General features: G+C 41.4%; 2 long non-coding RNA genes across 3 annotated transcripts; one reads left to right on the top strand and one right to left on the bottom strand.

The window, feature by feature from the left end:
- The first annotated feature begins 134 nt into the window (after positions 1–134).
- LOC142410598 (uncharacterized) lies at positions 135–12,079 on the top strand. Of its 2 annotated transcripts, XR_012775956.1 has the most exons (5): positions 135–288; positions 845–1,164; positions 3,348–5,027; positions 7,805–9,094; positions 9,492–12,079. It is a non-coding gene; the product is annotated as an uncharacterized LOC142410598 (long non-coding RNA). The 2 variants fall into 2 exon arrangements; XR_012775955.1 differs by having other exon boundaries at positions 7,805–12,079.
- On the bottom strand, positions 5,013–7,826 carry LOC142410599 (uncharacterized). The gene is made up of 3 exons (XR_012775957.1): positions 7,747–7,826; positions 6,849–6,988; positions 5,013–6,221 (listed from the first exon to the last, which is right to left on the bottom strand). It is a non-coding gene; the product is annotated as an uncharacterized LOC142410599 (long non-coding RNA).
- Positions 12,080–21,265: the final 9,186 nt, after the last annotated feature.

Below are 21,265 nucleotides of genomic sequence, written 5' to 3'. Positions count from 1 at the left end.
GCTGTATCCCTCCGCCGGAGCGGGGCCTTTTTCTCTCCTCCCCGGCGCGGTATGTGTGAGGGTGACTGCGGCGAGCAGCCCTGCCCCCTCCGCGGCCCGGCCCCTCCCCTCCCCCGGCGGGCCCGCTTCCCCCCCCGCAGCCCCGCGGCCGCTCGCCCCCAGAGGCGCGGCCGGCAGCCGCCTGCCCGCTGCGGGAGCCGGGGCCGCGGCGGGCTCCAGCCCAGCGGTGCCCGCCGCCCTCCCCCCGCCGTGCTCCTCTCCCCTTCCCTTGTCTCCTCGCCCCCTGAGGTAAGAGCCACGCAGGGACAGGCGGGCGACCAGCTCCCCCCCCCCCACCCGCTCGAGGAAGAAGCCCCGCTCCCGCGGCGACACGGCTGCAGCCCGCCGCGGGCTGCGCGGCCGCCCCCTCCAAGCCGGGCGGCGAGGGTCGAGGGCCGCCTGGCCCCGGCAGCGGCCATTTGCTCGGCGGAGCCCGCGGGGGGCGGCCGGGCCGGCGGGGGAGAGCTGCCCGCCGCGGGGCTGCGTCACTGCGGGGACCCCGCCGGCCCCGCGGCGAGGCCTCTGCCCATCTCCCCGTCGCTCTCTAGGCAGGGACCCCGGGGCTGCGGGGAATCTCGGCCGACTTGGTGCTGTTTTTTTCTAGACAGCATCCCCGCTGGCGGCGCGGTGGCCTGCGCTCCCCCGGGGAGCCCGGAGCGGCACCCGGGAGAGGATGATGGCAGGGGGATGGGGGTTGCGTTAATAAAGCACATTCTTCGGGGAAATCTGAACGACAAGGGGGCTACGACAGAGACTGTAAAGCTGGTATGTTGAAGCGAGCACAGCTGCCTTTTTTTAATCGTAGGGCTTTTGTCAAGCACCAAAATCTAGATGACGGTAAAATTCAATCCCGAATCAGATGGTCTACAACAACTGACGTGTCACTTCAGCCCCTTCTCAGCGGAACGGCTGTAGCCTACAAGTGCGAGGCAGCAAAAGTATCTCCTGATGTCAAATGTTTTCTTCATTTCTCCTCTGTCTGCTCTGGGTTTGAGGATTTTGTCCACCAACTGATAATAACCCAGGTAAATACTGTAGCATTCACACTGTACCTCCTTTAATAGGTATGGAAGCACAAACATAGACCCACATTGGAATCAAGGATTTTGGTTCCGTTCATGACAGGTACCCTTAGATTTTGAGCTTCCTTGTAGTTCAAGATGTTTTTACTTAAGGTTTTAGTTTGGGCCTCTCTGGATTGGGAGGCTAGCAGTATTTCCAATGTGGTCATAATTGTGATGATCTGCTTGCAGTATAGCACTAAATCTCTTAAAATACATTTTTCTGTTTTTTAAAAATTGTGCATACTTTCAGTGTTTGAAATAAAGACAAAATCAGCTGGTTCTATTTGTTTAACAATTTCAATAGCTCTACCACTGAAGTTACAATTTGCTTGCCTTTCCGGAACACAGGGATAGGTTGGCAAACACAACAGTTACCTGTTTACAATCTAGAAGGATTTCTCCTAGCAAAGAAAATAGCATATTTAATGTATCATAGTTTGGTCCCCAAACCATCCTAACATTTGTGTAGGAACTAGTATATGAAATGGTGTCAGAAAACCAATTTGCAGCTGGCTAGTCTGCAAATGATAGGTTTATAGACAGCTTCCATTTTAGATGCAGAATGCCCAGCCTCCTACTTTTAATATACTTTTTTTTTTAAACTACTAAGCAGTGATGTTGGATTTTTTTTTTTTTTGCTATGGAAGAACATGCAGATTGATCTTTTGTTTTCAAACCAGACCAATTTTAAGCTCTTATTTTCCCAGCTTAATTTCTTTCTGGAAAACATGGCACAATGTTTGACTGATGTGGGCTACAAGAGCTTTTGCTTGCTTAAGTGAATCTTGGAACTCCCTTCACAGGGATGCATGAAGAACGATGTTCACGTACAAACCATCCTCCTCATTGTACTGGTCTTACATAGGTGAAGATCTCAGTATTGAAACACTGAATTCTATATAAATATTGAGCTAAGAAATTTGTACAATTATCTCGCAAAGATAAATAGCTAATGTAGTCTCATGGTCTTTGGCCAAAATGTTTCTAACGTGGAAGGCTGAAGGTATCAGGAGAATAACCTTACCAACATTTAAATGTGACGGTTTAGAATGTGGGTGCCTTATTTCAGTCTCTTTAAAGTTACTTTTAAGTGCATGTAATATGTTCTTCCATTGATCCAAACCTTCACTTGTTAAAAAGTGAAGGGATTAGATCTATTTGTTGAGGAGAGACTATGAGACAAGTAATTAAAATTTATGTAGATTCTCTTACAAACTAGCTTTTGGACATATGTGAAGAAACTTGGAAATGTGAAGTAAAAAGCCACTCAGTCACATTCAGTGAATGTTGCCAAAGATTAACAGGGCCTTTGAGTAGAAGGATTGCTGTGCGTTTATTCCTATTTTTTTTTTCACTTCTTGTATCTACTTTTGCTAACACTTGATGATGGTTCACACTAATAATTAATTTATATTAAAAATGGAATTTTAAAATAAAGTTACTTTTAAAGTAGTTTGGAATATAGTTATCTTGCTTTATTTAAGAAAAATTTCAGGATGATCAATTCAGGTGCCACAGTTTTAGGTTCTGCAGTAGTTTCTGTTAAATTGCATCATTCTGTATTTGAAAATATTTCACAGTTAATGCTCCAAAATAACATTCTGACTGAGGGGAATTTTTTTTCCTAATTTGACATATGGCAGTGATAAATGTAAAGAAAACAATGCTAATGTTTTGCTGCTTATTTAATGTAGAAAAAACCTCATCTAAACTGGCATCTGCCTGCTCCTTGTAAATTTGCTTTCACTCAATTGTACAGCTAGATTTTGATCAGTATTCTTTGTTCTCTTAAAATTTACATTCAGTTGTGGGCAGGCAAGAAATGACCCTGTCATTCCAATGACATACAATGTCAAATGATTTGCCAGGATCTTCTACAGTCTCATTCAAAATCTCCTGGATCTCAGTGGGAGCTGGACTGGGCCATGGAATTACTCAGTATTTGTGCCTAAAACCATAGAACTTGGCCATCCCATTGCTGCAGAGCATTTTTATGAACAGAGGGCTATGCGATAGCTATTAAGATGAATTTCTGACTGGATAGATTTACTGTTCTAAATTATCTTACTCTCTATCACTAAGCACTTTTGTTGACTTGTGTTTAAGCTGTAATATTAACAAAAGATGATTTTATAAATTTATTAGTTGCAGTGAAAGACTTGTAACCATTCTACCTAGTATTAAATTTCTAAATTTTGCCTTAATATGATTGTAAGGCTACAGTGTTGGTCTGTGTTTCTGCAGAGACTTGGCATGTCCATTCTTTGGGAGCAGCCTAAGATAGAAGGAGGAGTTCTGTTAAGAACTCAGAAAAATAATAAACCTTACTACTTACATGCAAGGTGTGCTTTTCAACCTTGGCTTTGTTAACATAGGCACTGAAGAACATGACCTCACACGTATCAATTGTTCTCTCATATTATATATACATAAGTTAAAAAAAAATCAAAATTAAAACATTTCAGAGACATCTGCCCTGGGAGAACGGATGTGAGAACAGATGGACAGAAGTTTGTGATATCATTTAATGCACAGCTGGGAGGCTGATATTATGGCGATAAGCATAGATAACAAGTATATAATAACTTAGAAGTATAAGTAGCCAAAATCAAGTACCTACATGCGTGCAACATCTGTGCAACTGGAACAAATTCATAATTAGTTTTCATGGCTATAATATTGCCAGTTACATGTGTGAGCTACCCAAAGCGGGTCTGAATTTGTTGTACTGCTTTTCAAGTCAATTGGAATTCTGTTGGTATATCAGAAAATAGTTTTCACCCCTCTACAAAATTCTGTTCATATAGGCAATGTTTTCTGGGGAGACTGTTTTCCACAAAATTAATGTTTCTAAATGCCATTGGCAGCTGTGAAAATCTAAGCCAGTATCCTTATAAAAATACTCCATGAGCTTCACTAAGATTGCAAATAAGTGGGTGGAACTCCATTGAAATAAAAAGCTAGAACAGAATTAAATTTGACCACGTTTATACAAGATGTGAAAATAAAAATCGCTTTAATCTTAACATTTACATTTCCAGACCTGGTAGCTCTTTTAAATGGGAACATAAATGTCCCTGTAGATTACTGTTTCTTTTTTGAGAGAGAGACGAAAAAACCAAAACTCCCCAATCTTTTATATGCTCATGGTTTCTTTATATTTGCCTCCTTCCCACTGGTGTGTATCAAAATCACACACAATTATGGATTTTCACTGAGCATTAAGTGTTAGAAGGCCATCTATGTAATTGAATAGTAGTAGTTGCTACCTACGTTGAGTGTCCGTTGTCTTGTAAAGTTTTAGATGGTGATATAAAACTGATTTAGCCGTTGGGTAGAACTAAATTATTTACGCATTGCAATTAAATTTGTGACTCCTTTTCTACGTAGCTATGTAAATTGGCATCCTTGAGGCCCAATAATTTGAAAAGTTTTGTGTTTTAAACTTAGGGCAGTTTAAGTTGGGAACCTTAAAGATCCTATCTTAAAAAGACTTGCACAGGTGGGAATTACAGACCTGCTCCCATACATAAACTCAGACATGCATCTTGCAGATTAAACATTATAAAATAATTCTTTCAAAACAAAGAGCTTTTCCCTACTTTTTTACACTTGAAATGTAAAATACATTTTAAAAGAACAAAACTTTTTCACACAGTCTTAAAAAACCAACCTTTCTTCATAGTCCTATGAAGAGTTCTCTAGCAACATTGGAGTATGTGAAAACAGGATTTTCCTTCTCAGTTTTTGCAATTGCCAGTTTCATAGGAAGGTAAACATTGGATGATTCATGATATAAACAGAAGTTACTCGTTCCATTTTCTATTGTTTATGTTTTGTTATCATTAGTTTTTTTACAGATAAAAGACAAATTATATCCACTAGTTTTCAAGAATCAAATGCAGAAGAGGAGAGAGTATTTATGTATGTGTTTGCTAAGTATTTCATATTTTTACATAACATTGTCAAGCATACCTACATCATGCTTCTTCATTGTTGGATACATGTATATGAATTATATTCCCTAACAATAATTCCAGTTAATACATCTGTCAAAGAAAAGTAATTTATATTTACTACAAATATATTTTAAAATATTCTGTATAGAAAGATATGTATGGACCAGTCATTCTAATGATCGGAAAAGTTCTGTTTCTAATTTCAGTAGATGGATTCCTCAAAATTTTAAATGATACAATATAACAAACAATAAAACAAGTCTTAGTCAGATTCACCTTATTAGGAATGGCTTGAGTTTGCATTTCATTTCTTAAGAATATGCTGGAAAACTGAGTGGTCCAAAAACTGGTTTACTTTATAGGTTCAAATTTCTGTCTTAGAACTAACAGATAAAAGCTGAACAGCTGTTGCTGTTGGCTACAGATTTTGAACCAATATATAGCTTATAATGGTATAATAAACAATGGTAAACAAATATGCTTCAGAATTTAAGTCCTGAAGAAAGGTTGGAAATCAGTTCGTTCAACTCCAGTACCATTGCTTCTCATTTCAGTTCGTCCTATTTAATGTAGGAAAAAAAAATCTTCAAAGATACTCAAGATTGCTTTTTTACATAACGGAAATTATTAAATGAGCCATTTGCATTGTTTTTTACACCTCTCCTTTGTCCATGAGTAATTCATTTTCATCTGAATATTCCTGCGGGGCAAACTGGGGCATTAATTTTGCAATAAAAGTCCCAGCTAAATTTAACGAATATATGTATGAGAATATATATGACATAGGCAGACAGGTATGTAAAATCCACAGATACATCCTCTAATGGCCAAGTCTCCCTTATTTAACCCCAAATTGTAATTTTGTAGTAGGTCTATTTTTAAAAAAAATTTTTTGGGTCAGATAGGGCTGTCATAAGTCTTCATGGTACAGCTAGACGTAAAAAATTCAACAGCTCCACATATGCAGTTCAAGGGTGATCATAATTTTAAATCAGAATCATAGTTTCTCGTACAGATTTTCAGCCACTGTAAACATGCCCTGAAGTCAATAAATCCATGTTAATTTGCATCAGTTAGGGATTTATTCTTCCCTTCCTTTCTCTCACACACCCAAAACGAGGAGTTTCTATCAGTTTGTCAGATTCCTTGGGATAAGAAGCTACAAGATCAAAACCACTTGAGTTAATGGATGTCAAATACTGCCGTCCAAGAGACATCTGGTATTCTAACCCGCCATACTATGGAGCTGGCTTGAGGTGCGAAGTATTATACATACATCCCAAATTACAGATGCTAGAAACCAGAATCATTGCCAGGTGATACTCTTCTTCATTTGTCTTAAGTACATGAAGAAAGCTATGGAATCATTCCACTTCTTCAGACAGCTATTTTATGTTGTTTGTGCCTGCATCAATAATAAACCCACCTGACCATAAAATAACTTCTTCAACTGCCTGATCACCATTTTTTTGGGGGGGACACCCTAAGTTTTTCAACAACCTTGAAGACAAGATGCATTTCTAGCATCAGTTCCAAGAAACTGTAAAAATAAATTCCAATCTCCGCAGCCTATTGCCGGAGAGCCAACAGACTGCCTCTCCCCTGGGAACCTGGCATGGCAGTACCTAGGCAATCCTCTACTGAGGGCTTGTCTTTTTTTAAGTCTTTTAGTGAAAAGGAATTTTAAAACAACAGGAATATCTGATGCCTCCAGAATATAGGTTCTGATATCCCCCTAAAGGTTTCTCTTTGATCCAGTTCTTTGTCTAGAACTTTAGGTTCTTACTTTTGGGGGCACTAGCACGTGTGAAGTCCAGCCTCTTAAAATGTCTGACAGAGTATGCATGTGCCTCCATCCTAAAGCACCTCACATCATTGTTGAAATTCCAGAAATGGTACTGAGAAAACCCGTCTTTCTTTGTAAACCTGGAAAATAGAGCTGTCCCATGGGGCCTGCTGTTCTTCCCAACGTTTTTGTGAGGGTACAGTTCACATCAGCTACCTAATTAAATATCTGTTCTGCCTGCCTTATTCTGAGGCTGTCAGATTCTGTGAAATAAGAATATGCCTAAAATCTCGTCTGTCCCAGGCATCTACACTTTGTGCACACCTTTCCTGGCAAGCAGCATTGACCTTCCCCACAGTATGGCTATTTGTTATTATTTTTGTGGTAGCAGAAGTATGCTAGATGCTAATGAAGTACTTATATTTAGTAAGTGCACTGTTACATGATGGCTGTGAAGCTGTCAGCAGCGTTGTTAAAGAGCACAAGCCTAACACAAAGGTGCACTGCACCGGAGAATGGGATTTTGATGCTATATAGAAGGGAACTAATGAGCTTATTTTGGTTAGCCTTCAGTTTAGTTTTGGGTCTGCCAATACTGACATCATTTTTCCAAGCAGGGAGCACCATCTAAGACTTCTCTGCATCACTATCCTTGGGGTGGGCCTGTGTGTGGGCTGATGCAGTGCTCAGCACTCCAGATCATTTCACTTTGGCATCCATTCTGCTTCTGCTGTCTCTATCTCCATATTCTATTTTAGGTGCTTACAGAGCACCAATCTCCTTAACTAAAATATAACTGAAACAAGATATTCAGCATCAAATAAGCAAAAAGCAAAAGACTCAAAATAGACTATTTTGTTATTATTATTATGGGGTTAAATCACTTAAACATAGATACCTTCCTACTCTTCCTCCCACTTCTTTCTTTAGTTTGTCTCATCTTGTTCTCTCCTCAGGGACGTACTGCTGGCCCACAAGCTTCTGCAAAAAAAATGAACTGTGTTCCGCGATCGGTCCACGGGTGCCAAGTAGTCATCTAGCTTAATTCTTGCAAAAAATGTTATCGTTAGAGTTTCAGCTGTCCCGAGATCCTCGCATGAATCCCTCAGCCTCCAGTGGGGCCAGGGAGCGTCCTCTGGAGAGCAAACCTCTTCAGATACCCTTGCAGGCCCTCGTGCGGGTTGTTCCAGCTGGATGTTCGATAAGGTAAGGGATCTCACACCACTGTCCCAGGCCAGGAACCGCAGCGTTGCGTTGGCATGAAGACACAGCTACATCTAAACCTGCACTTCAAAGTAAAGTGTATTTATTACTTGGTCTGTGGGTATGGGGAAGGCGGTGGATTTTTAACCATGCACCCCAAAGGAAGGATATAGAGGAGTAATTGTCGATATGCTGGGCACTTCAGTTTGCTACAGGAGATCTAAGTAATTTGTTAAGACACCAGGCTTCCCTTATCACCTGCCCCTTGTTAGGGGACTCGCGTCTCCCCCCGGCGCCGTGCACTCGGCAGCCAGCACTACGGGTACTGCTCGTCACTCTCAAAGGTGCCATGGCTGACATTCACAATTAACTGAAAGCCATTGCAGGGCTCTCAGCTGCGTCTCTAGCAAATGCCATTTGCCGGCTTGGCACAGACAGCTCTGCAGCTCCTCTAGAGTCACTTTAAAATTTGCCTGAATTGAGGCTTTGGCTCGGCTCGGCTCTGGTGACTCTCCAGGTTCCCGGTCTCCACGCAGGGACTGCTGATGGCGATTAACATAACCAGCAGCAGGGGTCCGGGCGGCACAGCACAAAACGCTTTGCTTTCCCAGAGCCTCCTGCAGCCTCCCGAGTGAAACTTTTTCCCCCTTTCCCGCAGCCAGCGGCGCCGGGGCGGGAGAGCTCTGTGCTGCGCTCGGCCGGGGCGGCGGCCGTTAGCTGCCCGCGGGAAGGCGGCCGCCGCGCAGCTGGCGGGGCGGCAGTGCCCGGCGCCCAGCCGGGTCCCACAGCGCCAGCGGGGGAGAGGCAGCGGCCAAGATATCGGGAGCAACGCTAGGGCACCCGAGCCCGCCGCCCTGGGCGCGCAGCCGCCGACAGCGAGCAGCTCGCCTGCGCCTTCGCTGGCGGCAGGGCCTATATCCTCTCGCGGAAGGTTACCGTGCCCTGGCACGGCGGCGCCCGACGGAAGCGGTGCTGAGGCAACTGAGGCAGCAGTTTGTCAAGGAACGCCTGATTGGCTAAAGGGACTCTGCAATGGTTAGCTGGTAAGAGTCAAGCCCTCTGATTGGTTGCGTTGTACCTGCAATGCGTCAAGTGAAGATGCTGGCGTGCGTGTACTGGAGGGCTTCAGTGGGGACGGCGGCGGCCGGCGGCGTGCATGGCGGCGGCGGCGGCTCGGAGCCCGGCCCTGGCCGCGCCCGCGGAGGCTTGCGAGGTCCGTGGCGCTCTCGGCCCTTCCTGCCAGTATCGGCAGCCCTAGTGCTAGATTTCCCGCCTCTTCATGCTGCTGCAGCTTGCAGCAATAGCAATTGCTTGGCTCGGGAGCCAGAACTGGCAGGAAGAAGATTTTCCTCAGTCAGTTATCTCTTTAGAGCTGGGTTTCTGTATAAAAAAGCAGCAGAAAGACTAAGCATCTTTTCTCATTCTTTCTCCATAACACAGGGTGCCAGAGGTATAAAATGTGGCAGTACCGATTTGCGTATTCTGCCCTTCCACTAGCGGTGTGAGAAGCATTTCTTGGACTGCTGCTCGAAGTGACAGTTTGAGTGACAGTTGGAGGAGGATATGCACGATAAAGTGATGAGTGATCTCTTAAATATCTTGCTGAAACGCTGCAAAATCTTTCAACACAGAGAGATGCTTCTGCAAAATTAGACCCGACTGCGAGGCTGTGCAGAGGCACGCGAGGTTGGCCTGCCTCCATCTGGGACTTCTGGACGTTGTTGGGTGTCTCGGGCCCCTTGGGCCTGGCCAAAACCCGCTACAGCCCTGTTGCATAAGGAGCTGCAGACATGCCGTAACCGCTCGTGTGGGGTTTTTATATGTCTCTAATTGAAATAACCATAGATAAACCAGAAGCAAACAAATAACAAAGTCTTCTCTGTACCAGTAAGAGGCTTACAGGACCGCTTTAAAAACGTTGGGAGTTTCAAACCAGCAAAAACTTGCTGGCACATCTGCGAAGCTAGGTACAATAACCATCTAAATGGAGAAGTAGGTTAGAGGCACTCATAATTTCTAAATTCTTCAGTATTTCTGTTATTGGAGTGTTTTTGTTGCTCTTTTCAAAATCCCATTCTTGAAGAGTGAGTCAGCAAGAAGCCTGTGAATGTGTCAGGGAGCAGTATTTTAAATAATGTTTCACTGCTAAGCAATTATTAAAGAGCATGTTTACATATCAAAAAATTGCAAATTTGCATATGAACATAACGGCCCAATTTCTTGACTCTAGTGAAAGTTTTCCTCCTAACTACAGTTTTCAGGATAACATTCCTGATGTGCTGTTGGAAGGATTTTGAGTTAAATTCCATGGTAATTTGTTTCCTTTATTCCGTTTGCTCACTAGGAAGTAGAACACCTTTTATTTTAAAATTATTGTGATTTCCTTTTCACAGCCTTACTGAGTACAAACTGCTTTCCTGCTGGCATGAACACTTCTTACTGTCTTTTTCCCAAAGAATTGTTTCAAAATATTAAAAACAATCTAGCCACTTTTCCTTGTAGTCCTAGCCAAGTGGAACAAGTGCAATGAAACCTTTATGGGAAAATTATATGCCTGTGTAATTATAATTACAACGTTTATGAGTGAGGGTTTGCTGAAGTGAAACATAAAAGCGAGATTGCAAGCTCATTCCATTTCTTACTTAGTCATTTAAAGTATGATAGCGTTTTTGAAAAATTCACGTTTGAAAATCTTAAGTCTAAAACAGCTTGAGGTCTTAACAAATGGAAGGGAAATGGGTATAAAGCACTGGTAAAGGCGTCACACAGTATTCTCCAGAACAACCTTAAACATTGTATATTAGTCATAAAGCCAATTTGTATTAATTTACTATAATGACTGTACAAATAATAGAACTACATTAATTTCACAGAACTCGAAAAAGCTTTTAGAAGTGACATCATCATTCAATGGGAAATAAATATACCAATTTCAGGGTTAACAAGTAAATCATTGTTGCCCCAAATAGTCTCCTGTAAAGCAGACTGTTTAAAAGATAAACTCAGAAGCTTTAGTGTGTTCAGGACAGCAATTATATTCTAAGAATTAGTTTACTTTGAGCACAAGTTGCTAGAATGAATCAATGGGAATAAATACCAATTACATGCTTATTAGAAAGAATTACACTGATCAAGTTCAGGTAATTCCAAATCAGGCAAGTCTGAGTGATAATGCTACGCTTTATTTTTTTGCGGGTGCCCTATGTAGGCCATGTCCAAAGCCATCAGTGAATATGGGAAAGGTAATACCGAGTAGTAAGCAGAGTTCGTTACGGTTCTAAATATATCACATTCAAAACATTTTGACTAAAAACATGCACCATCCATTTAAAGCAACCATTTTAAAAGCAATGTATTTACAGCAATGTCATTACACGAACATCTGTTAAATATATGCAGCTCTGCCATCTTATGGAGCCTGAATGGTACTACCAAATAACAGAATATGGAACTACATGTTCATATTAGGAGAATAGTTTGAATTTTTCCTTTTCAGGTAATGTGTTCTTTCTTCTAAAACTTGCACCATTTTGACTCATTGTTTCTATTTGACATGTATGTTTATTGCATTTATGTATGCATGCAAGTGTACACATGCAAACACTCAAATAAAGGCATTACAGTTGTGAGTTCAAGCATGGAAAAGCTGGGAAGCATTAAAGTTGAAGTTGGTTGTTTACATTATGTGACAGCCTTGAACAACATCATCATGTGCTATTTTTTTCTTCGTGACCGCTGTCTGATTCAGCGTTCAGGTTAGATGGTGCTCTTTAGTGAATAGCTGTTCAGAATTTTGCTTTAGCCTCTTTGTTTGGAGTGTGACTATGCTGTATTTGCTGCAAGCTAGTCAAGCCCTATTCTAAAGACAAAATTATTAATCTCTATGTGGGCTTTTCTGTAGCTGTTATTATTAGAGTATTATTATGAACAATTTCGAATGAAGTTTTTACAGGCCAAACCAGACAATCATCATGGAAATTTTCAGCCCAAGTGATTAAAGTTTGGCAGAGTTATTAAAGTTGCTAAAATGATGCTCTTTTGTTTGTTTGTTTGTTTGTTTTTATTTTCTATTTTAATAAAAGCTGATGTCAGATAAACTTGATAAGTGACTTTTGGGTCAGCCAAGAACACATGCACAAGAACACAAGAGTGTTATAATTAGTACATCAAATATTATTATACATTATTTTCTCTGTAACTGGTGCAAATGTATTTTTAGTTGAAAAGGATTCCTCAGGAAGACCTTATTACTTTGCTTTTGAAAAGTTTGAGGTGAGTTAGGAAAGTGGTTGATCTAAGTGGTTGTGATACTGTCAGATATTGTAGTGGAGCACTTAAGATAAGCAAATTGTCCAGCATTCAGTGAAGTTTTGCAGAGTTTTACTAGTTGCTGGAAAATCTGGTAGTGCCTGGAATCTAAACACTTAGAATGTCTGATTTCACCGAGTTGTACCTGTACTAGAAAATACTCTACATTCTATTTTCTCCATTTAGTGTCATTTGCAAATATTCACATCTACCCTGATACTCTTGCTGGGAAAAGACAGTGAGCACAAACTGCCATTTAGATTACTGCCAACTGAATTTGATGATGTGAAATACTACTTAGCGCCACCATAAAGGTCTTCACATAATTGGTTTTGTGTAAGAACAAACGGAGTCTTCACCTCTTTAGTTATTTCCCACTTACAAGAAGGGTGTTCTCCCCCAGTTGATCTTCCTTGATCATAATACCATGTTTTCATATGTGTCAGAGTCCAATACTCTGTGACCAGGTTTTTAGATACTCCACATGAGGGTTTAATGTTTAATATCAAATTTAATTCTTTCATATATTCAGTGTTACACGGGATTTTGATTCAGAAGAGTGATACAGCAATGTACCAAAATCACAACACAAGGATAAAATAGCGATTGCAATATACAGGTGAATCACAATAAAAACGTAATTCTTGTTATGGGTCTCTGTATGCTCACCACCACGATGCTGGGTATCCCCAGTCACCAGGAAGGAGTGCGCGGGTTGAAGCCAGCTCAAGCCCGTTGCTCTCTCCAAAGGGCATGTTGTTGGTTGCTCAGTTTCTATACTCTGTTTTTGGCTGAGCCACATACACACTTCTCCCCTGCCATGCTGGTCTGGCTAGCTCAGGAAGACGTTACTCTCTACTAGTTATCTCAGGGAAGGCTGTTCATACAGCGTGATGACCCACTGGTACAGCCATATATCTAAAACAAAGGTTACGCTCCAGTCCCCTTTGTGTTGAGGTAAGTTCAGCTTTAGGATAACTGATGGTCATTCTTTACAGTCTTCCTCGAGATAATTATTTTTTTGCTCATCTCCTCTGGGCCTTGATCCATTGTAGGGGGGTGTAGGTTGGTCGCATTCTACCCCTTGGCTCAGCCCAGCACTCGACAATTATTGGTGTTGCACAGGGAGCTTAATACATTCATCATATGAATTACCAGCCCTCTTGCCTGTGCATGCTGAGGGTGAGAGCATATGGGAAACCAATCATTTACAGGTTTAGTATGTGATGTAACTTGAGTTAATATCATGTACTATTTAATTTTTCAGGTAACAGGTCAATACCAAGGTTACAACAAATAACAATACAATGATTATTAACAATACAAACATAGGATGTAGCATTAGTTTCAGTACCTTGGTAGCTTTTGGTGACAAACCTTTAAAGAGCTCATACCAATGATGTTCAGTAAGGCTGGTTTCCACTTTCACTAATTGAACCAGTTCATTATTATCATATACCATTTTTACTTGTCTTTCATCTAAACATTTTCCGATTTCAGACAGATGTTGGGTAACCTTGGCATTTTGTTTGAGAAAGTTATCCTGTGGATCAAAGGTCACTCCACATACTACTGATACCTTAAATGGTGCGAAATAAGACATCTTTTGTTCAGTCAACAAGAAGTTACCCTGTAAATCTGATTGGTTATTTGGTCAAAAATATGTGTCATATTACAGCAGCAAATGTTGCCAGGTCCAAAATTCACATAATCTTCAAAGTGGATAGTATTGGAAGGTGGATACGCACACGCATCCAAAACCATTGCCATACACTCGTATCTCATTACTGTAGACATGCTGCCAGATGCAGATACCAGAGTAGTGTTTCATACTGCATAATTCTGGAGCTCTAGGCATGGTAGGGCAGGTCCATCCTCAGCTTGGTAGCCAGCAGCTGTGGTGTGTTTACTAATTTCATAAATGTCATGGGTATTACAATGCAAACAATCTCCTGCTACTATAGGTATCCACATCTTTTTATTAAAGACTTTAGGAATGACAGCAAATTGGCATAAGGGTATGATTTTTCTATGAGTGTCAGTCATCTGTCCAATTCCTAGCAACTGGAATATTAACTCCTCTGTAGCTGCGTTATCATAAGGGCCCTCAATAGTTTTAAGCTATCCGCCTTTGAATTTGTCTTTCACCAAGTCAGGGAACATTGGTTCTAAGGCTTGTCTTTGACTACTTTCAATGGCTACCCAGATCTGATTAACCTGATATATACTAGTTAATTGAAATAGAATACAGGATAAAGCAGAGCTGGCTTCTTGTGCTATGGTTTTGATGATTAGTAATGGGGACCACAGCGATACATTAGTTTGTTGCTAAAGGCGTCAGGTACCTTGCCAGTCTCGTATGGAAGGTTGTAGAGCTGTTGGTAGCCAGCTTGCAGTCATTCTGGTTACACCAGCTTTCATTTCTTCCAATACTGATAATTTATTTGCTAGAGTTTCAGTATCAAATGAATTCAATATTCCTGATCCTGTACCAATTCCACCCAGCAAAGTTTGCATCATACCTCTTCTAGTTCTGTGTCCTATCGGTGTATGATTTTGTAGCCACGAATCATAGAGAGGGACAGTATATTCAGCACAAGTCTTGTTCCATGCACTAGTGCTTACGTTGGTTAAGTTCAAATGTATGTTCATTGTCATTAATTTTGGAGCCATAATCATGGGCTCTGATCCATCATGCAATTGCATTAAGTAAAGGAGTACCTTTGTTAAGAGGTTGTTTTGGTTGCTTTGTAAGGTACGCAATCAGGAACAAGTGGTATCTTCATTTTGTCCATTCACATCGACTTCCTATTGATTATTAGCAGTGTTTACGGAAAAATTGCTGTATATTATTACATTGTTCTCATTGTTTACAATTCAAGCATAATTCTTATGAACCAGTAAGGTACGATTAGTTGCTTTATATGTCTGTAGTACCCACTTCATTTTGTTGTTAAAATCATTTGCAGTTTCCCATCCAGTATTACATACAGTTAAAGTCAAGTTAATTTTAGATCTTAGGATTACTGTAACATTATCACCTACTATCAGTCCTTGACCTTGTGCTAATGCAGACAGTATGCTTCCTGTAACTAGTGTCAAAGTTGGGTTGCAACTGATGTTCAACACCTGAGCTGTTCCAAAGGCAGTGTGAAAAGGCAGAACCTGTTAGAGACAGGTCTCAGGCATACGTTCTCATTGTCCGTATTCCCATGGTCATAAGGCAACCCCGTGTTTTCCTGCAAAAGGACATCTAGGTCTTGGACATAATGCAAGCCCCAGTTATTGTTAACTTACTCCCTGTAGTGTCTACAGAATTCCATACTCCTTTTCCTTTGTAAAACCTTATTTTTAAAATGTGATCCATTATCAGGTTGTATTTCTCTGGGCAAGAGAAAAGTAGCAAACCACCGGTTTAAACCAGCAATGATTGCTGGACCAGTTGCAGCTTGGGTGGGGTGCACATTCCCTACACCACCGTTTCTACTCCTGTGAGGCTGTATTTCCAGCCTTCAGGTGTTAACTTTAAAGGACCAATATAATCTACCTGACGAGTTTCTCAGAGTAGTTTACCTTCCCTGAGATTGGCAAACTTGTCCTTTTGACAGGTATTGTGCTATTGTTTGAAAAAAAATGGCATGCCTCTACAGTATGTATTGCCAGGGCTTTTGTCACAGGCCATCCTCTCCTTGCAGCTCGTTGAAATAAATCATAATTCCCAGTGTGTCCTAGCCGTTCCTGTAACCACTTACTAGCCTTTCTGCCTCGAGTTTTGCAATACGTTTATTTTAGCCAAATGATCAGCCATCTCATTCCACTTTGCCTCAGGTTTTTTAGTTTTTGGTGGGCAGATACACGTCCTATGGATATGCACTTAGATTGGTCTGTATCATAAATCTTTTTCCAGTGTGTGTTTCCCCATATGTCTCTACCATTTACTTGCTGATTGTTTTTCACCCAGTTCTCTAGCCACTGGGAAGCAAACTTCTTTTGTCTCGCCTTCCCGTGGCGGCGCGTCAGTTATTGGAGGGCAGATGGGAGTATTCAATAGGCATCCCAATTCGCTCTACACTCTCTGATCATTTGTTTTCTTTATTCATCCCATCACTTGTCACCTGGTGAAGTATATACAAAGCCCATCGCTGCACAGCAGTTTCCTGGGCTACCATTAAGGGTAACGGCTTACCAGTTAAAATTGGTTTTAAAATAGGAATGAGTGCACATAACTTGATTTCCCTTTCTTGAATTAATGGCTCGGTAGTTAGCAAACCTTCATATGCAGCTAACAGCACTTTCTCAAATGGAGTGTAGTTGGGAGCCTTGCCACAATTCAGAGCAAAACGCAAGCTTTTTTACCGTGCACATCTTGTTCCCATAATCCCCATTGATATCCCTTATGACCTATGCCTATATGAAGTGTACTTGGGTGTGCAGGGTTAATGGGTCCCATAGATTGGTTAGTAAAATTTCATCATTTAAAGCATTTAATGTTTCATGATGATTTTGTTCCCAATTCCATATTGCGTTTTTCTTCAGCAAATTGTAGAGATCCCCCTAAAATACTGAATCCAGGAATGCATGACCTCCAAAGCCCCAAAGTTCCTAATAAAGCTTGTAACTGCTTTTTATCAGAAGGTGCTTGAATGTTTTGTCTTCTGCTAATACAGATTCTGGAACAGTTTTCCGTCCTCCTATCCATCATGTACCTAAAAATGTAGCTTCTTGACTTGGTCCTTGCCGTTTCAAGTCAGGAACGCTAATATTTAATTCTTGTAAATGCTGGACGATAGCATTCATACTTTGGTGAACCATTTCCTCATCATGTCCTCCAATTAGAGTATCATCTGTATGTTGCAAAATTGTTACTTCAGGTGGGAGGATGATTGATTCTAGCTCTTTAGCTAACATGGCATGGGCAATGGTGGGGCCATGTTTAAAACCTTGGGGTAGGCGATAAAACTATATTGTGTTCCACCCCAAGTAAATGCAAACTGTGGTTTGACTTGCTCATCTATTGGGATCATAAAGACCATACCTTTTGTCACTAACACTCCCACCCACAGAAGAGCATGTTCATATCTATTATGCTGGGAGCAGGGGCTGTTAAAAGGCCAGTTGCTTTATTTAAAGCCCTACAGTCAATAGTCATGTGCCATACCCTGTCTGGTTTCTTAAAAGGCTGTACTGGGCTGTTGTATGGTGGGTGAGTTTTTTTCTATAGTACCCCATTGCTCTAATTGTTTGACTAATTCTGTCACAGGTTTTATGGCAGGAGTTTATGGCTCTGAGCCTTTCTCCATTGCGGGGGTGTGTTGATTGGTCACAACATGTGATTAACCTCCTGGGTGTAAATTTTAACTTGTTTGTTACCTATCCTAACATAGATTCCATGACAGCAAAACAGACTGATACGGAGCAGGGGCTCCTAGGATTAATCCACTGGATAGGGGCAAGCCTTTGGTGCAACTGGTAGCATCAAACTTCTGTCCCGAGACTGGTCTGCATGGATGTGCAGGAAGATACGTGCTTCCACACCTGCCCTCTTATGCCACTTCTGTACCTGTGTCCATGCATCACGTATCGAAGTCCCAAATTTTAATTTGCCTCCCTCATCTCCACAAAAAGAAGCCAGCTCCATTCCCTCATCCACCTCCACTCCCTCCATGTCACATTTCCTACCTTGTCTTGCTCCCAGAGTCTTGGAAAAGGTGGCTCTGGCTAGGCTCCTACAGCAGGGGCAATGACGGTGGAGAGGCAAGAGCTGCTGGCCTGGACAGCAGCAAGTCACTGCCCACCAGCTAGTTGGTGTTAGCTGCTGACCACACAGAACTCCAGGTGTAGAGGAGCTTACTCCTGGGTTATACGTGCTGTTTCAGAGTAACTGCTCTATGCCAGAGCATACTGGAGACACATGAAGACTTCGCAGTGTGAATGGTTAGTGGCTGCTTGGAACTACTTTTGCAGTGGTGATTGCTCCACAGCTCAGGTGAGTATGTATCTGCCACTTGTGTCATTCTTTGCAAATTAAAGAGTGTTAAAAAAGCAAAAATAATGTTGCTAATTAACAGGATTATTGATCTTGTCTGAATCTGAGAGCACTTCAGTGCTTAAACCCTCACTATGTTCCCCTGCTTAAATTGATCAGAAGCTGGTCCCAAATAGGAGTGAAAGCAGAATGTGGATCAAGTTTTTGTGCAAAGCTGCATTTAAAAAAAACCTCTGACTGCAGAGATTAAAACATAGTTGAGTTGGTATTTTGAGAAAAAAAATCTATAAACTGCTGTCACTATTTATGTGCCTCATCCTTAAAATGGTTGTTACTGATAAAGCAAAATGGCAAAAAAGTAACTGAAATTGGCATCCACCCTCCTTTCTTCAGCTCCCAAACAGCAGGGATGTCACAGGAAGCTCAGACGTTGATACACAGAAAATACTCTTCGGGATCAGACTTGAGATTCACTGGGTTAGTATCTTTCTACAGCTATGGCAAGATCAGGTCTTTGAACGAAGTACTCGCTGCTGGTAACAGGTGACAGTCTGTCCCCATAAAAGACTGTATTCTAAACTGTAACAGTAAGAGATTTTCTTAAATTTGAAGCATGACATGTAATAAGGCTTCCAGAATTATTGCAAACAACCGCAGCTCCGGGTACTTTCTTATTCATGTACATTTTTAGAATTTCCTTGGTTCTTGACCTCAGTGGGTTTTCTGTAGCAATATGTTTCACCATATAATTACTCATTGTTTTGGCAAACAGTAATCAAGTACATCATTACTTCTTCTACAAAAATAATACAAGATTTTATGTACCATTACAAAGGAGGCAACATTTCAGCTCTCATGTTTTGTCTGAGAAGTCAACACACAGTAAACTGCCTTCAGCTGACTGTATCTTTTAGCTTAAGAAATCCTATTGGGATTTTGATGTTAATTTGCAGTGTCAACGTGTCTTAAGCTGGATGCTTTTTGTTCTACTCAAACATAATGTTTTCTGGGTTTTCTAATAATTCAAAACAGCTTTTTCTAGTTATTTTTATCTTTCCTAATTCTGTATATTTTTTTTTCCTAAACACATATATAAATGAGTATCATTTAGTCCAGAATTTGTTTTACTCCTGTTTAACAATAAAAGCCTGCACAGATGGCTGCAAAACAGAACCTTCAAACACAGCCAGATTTGTACATTTGTGCTGATTTCTTGCTTAAGGAAACTCAGTTCAAAATGCTGTACTGCCAAATCCATCCCTGCAGTAATTCTCTTGGCTTCAGTGGATGGCCACATGGGATTGCCTGTGATATCAGGCTAAGCTAAGAGATTCCGTGCAATTCCAAAGGGATTTGTTTGACAATATGAAAAAATGAAGTCTGAAGAGCATGCTACTGTGTTGGGCGTTGGACAGTTCAACCATTTTGTTCAAAGTAGCGGCCATGAGAGCCACTTTCCATTCATAAACCACAAGAAACAATTAAAATTTACTTTGATTTAATGGGCAGTAGAAAATGTTGTACTCCCGCTGGGTCACGTGCAGGTGCAGACAATAGGAGGGTCAAGCAGTCCAGCTGATTTTCTGAGGATTTAGAAGTAATTTCAGAACTGAGGAAGTGATCTGGAAGCTGCTGTAATCCTGTCTGTGTGGCATCAGAAATGCTGGAAGGAAGATTTTTAGAATCCAGCTGCCTACAGTGTCTGGGAACTACAGGTAAAGAAATTGCGCCTACTCATCTGAATTTCTTTGTGCTCCATAATTCAGGATGTTATGCCCATTCTTCCTAAATAAAGGGGATCACATCAAATTTCATCAATTTCTTTTCCTAATGGAAACAACCTTAAAGATGTGGAAAGCTGGCCGACTCTTTGGGCCAAAAAGAATTGGCATTACTAGACAATACAATATCACACAAGATTGCAACACAGCAGCAGGCCAGGAGAAGCCTGTTTGGCTTCATCGGTATTGCTTATATGTGGCAGACAAAACACACAAAAACGAAAGTCCCAGAGCTAACTGATTTAATGAAATTGTGCACCTTATCTGAATATTTGCAAAGAATTAAAATAATTAGTTTTGAATTTTTGATGATCCGTTAAAGGCAAAGGGATAGCTATTGCATTAGAGTAAAAATACTTGTGTTCACTTGGAAGTTGGGTTGCTTTTCTATGGCAAACTATATTCTTTTAAAATAATCCAAAATGGTAAACACATTTATGGTGCAATATCAATAACACAGAATAATTAGCTGCAAAGCTACTATCTAGCACTAAAAGGTACTTCCACACTGAGAGGTGATTGTTTTATCGCAGTTTGTAGGGAACCGCTGTGCTTGTAAGCTTTGTGTCAGCACTAGAACAGACAACCAAGAAATAGTTGCCGTATAACTTCAGCTGGATCCGCTGTGTCATCCAGCTCAGTCGGGCTGGAGCTGAGCCAAAGATGGAATGCTTCTCAACATCCTACTCCTAATTGTAATGTTTCCTGTTTTCTTTTGCAAGTAATACTTTATAGTGTAGATGCCTCACTGGTGGTGTCACCTGTGACATTTTGGCCTTTTCATTCTGCTCCCATACTTTCCTCCAGAAACTGGCCAGGCTTCTTGCTGCTGATGTTTCAATGCTATCTCCTTAGCTGCCTGTAGGAGAGTTTGTTGGGTCAGATATCCATTTATTGGATTCCCCTGACCTAAAGGGCCTCCCGTAATCCCGCATGCCAGGGATCGTTTCAGCTGTCTCCGCGTGAAGTGGGCTGCAGGTGGCCCGAAGCCCAGCTGGGTTTGCGCTGTTTCGGAGGGGAAGGGGTGAGGCGTGACTGCAGCACGCTCCCTGTCGCTCCTGGTTCTGGCAACGCGGTGAGGAGAAGCCTCAGCTGTTCCTTCAGAGGCAACTTTGGTTGGACAGAATTTACGGTCTCTG

Source organism: Mycteria americana, chromosome 5, assembly GCF_035582795.1.
Source record: "Mycteria americana isolate JAX WOST 10 ecotype Jacksonville Zoo and Gardens chromosome 5, USCA_MyAme_1.0, whole genome shotgun sequence".
NCBI classification, from domain to species: Eukaryota; Metazoa; Chordata; class Aves; order Ciconiiformes; family Ciconiidae; genus Mycteria; species Mycteria americana.
The sequence above is the reverse complement of the archived record's forward strand: the minus strand, read 5'-3'. Positions and strand labels throughout refer to the sequence as shown.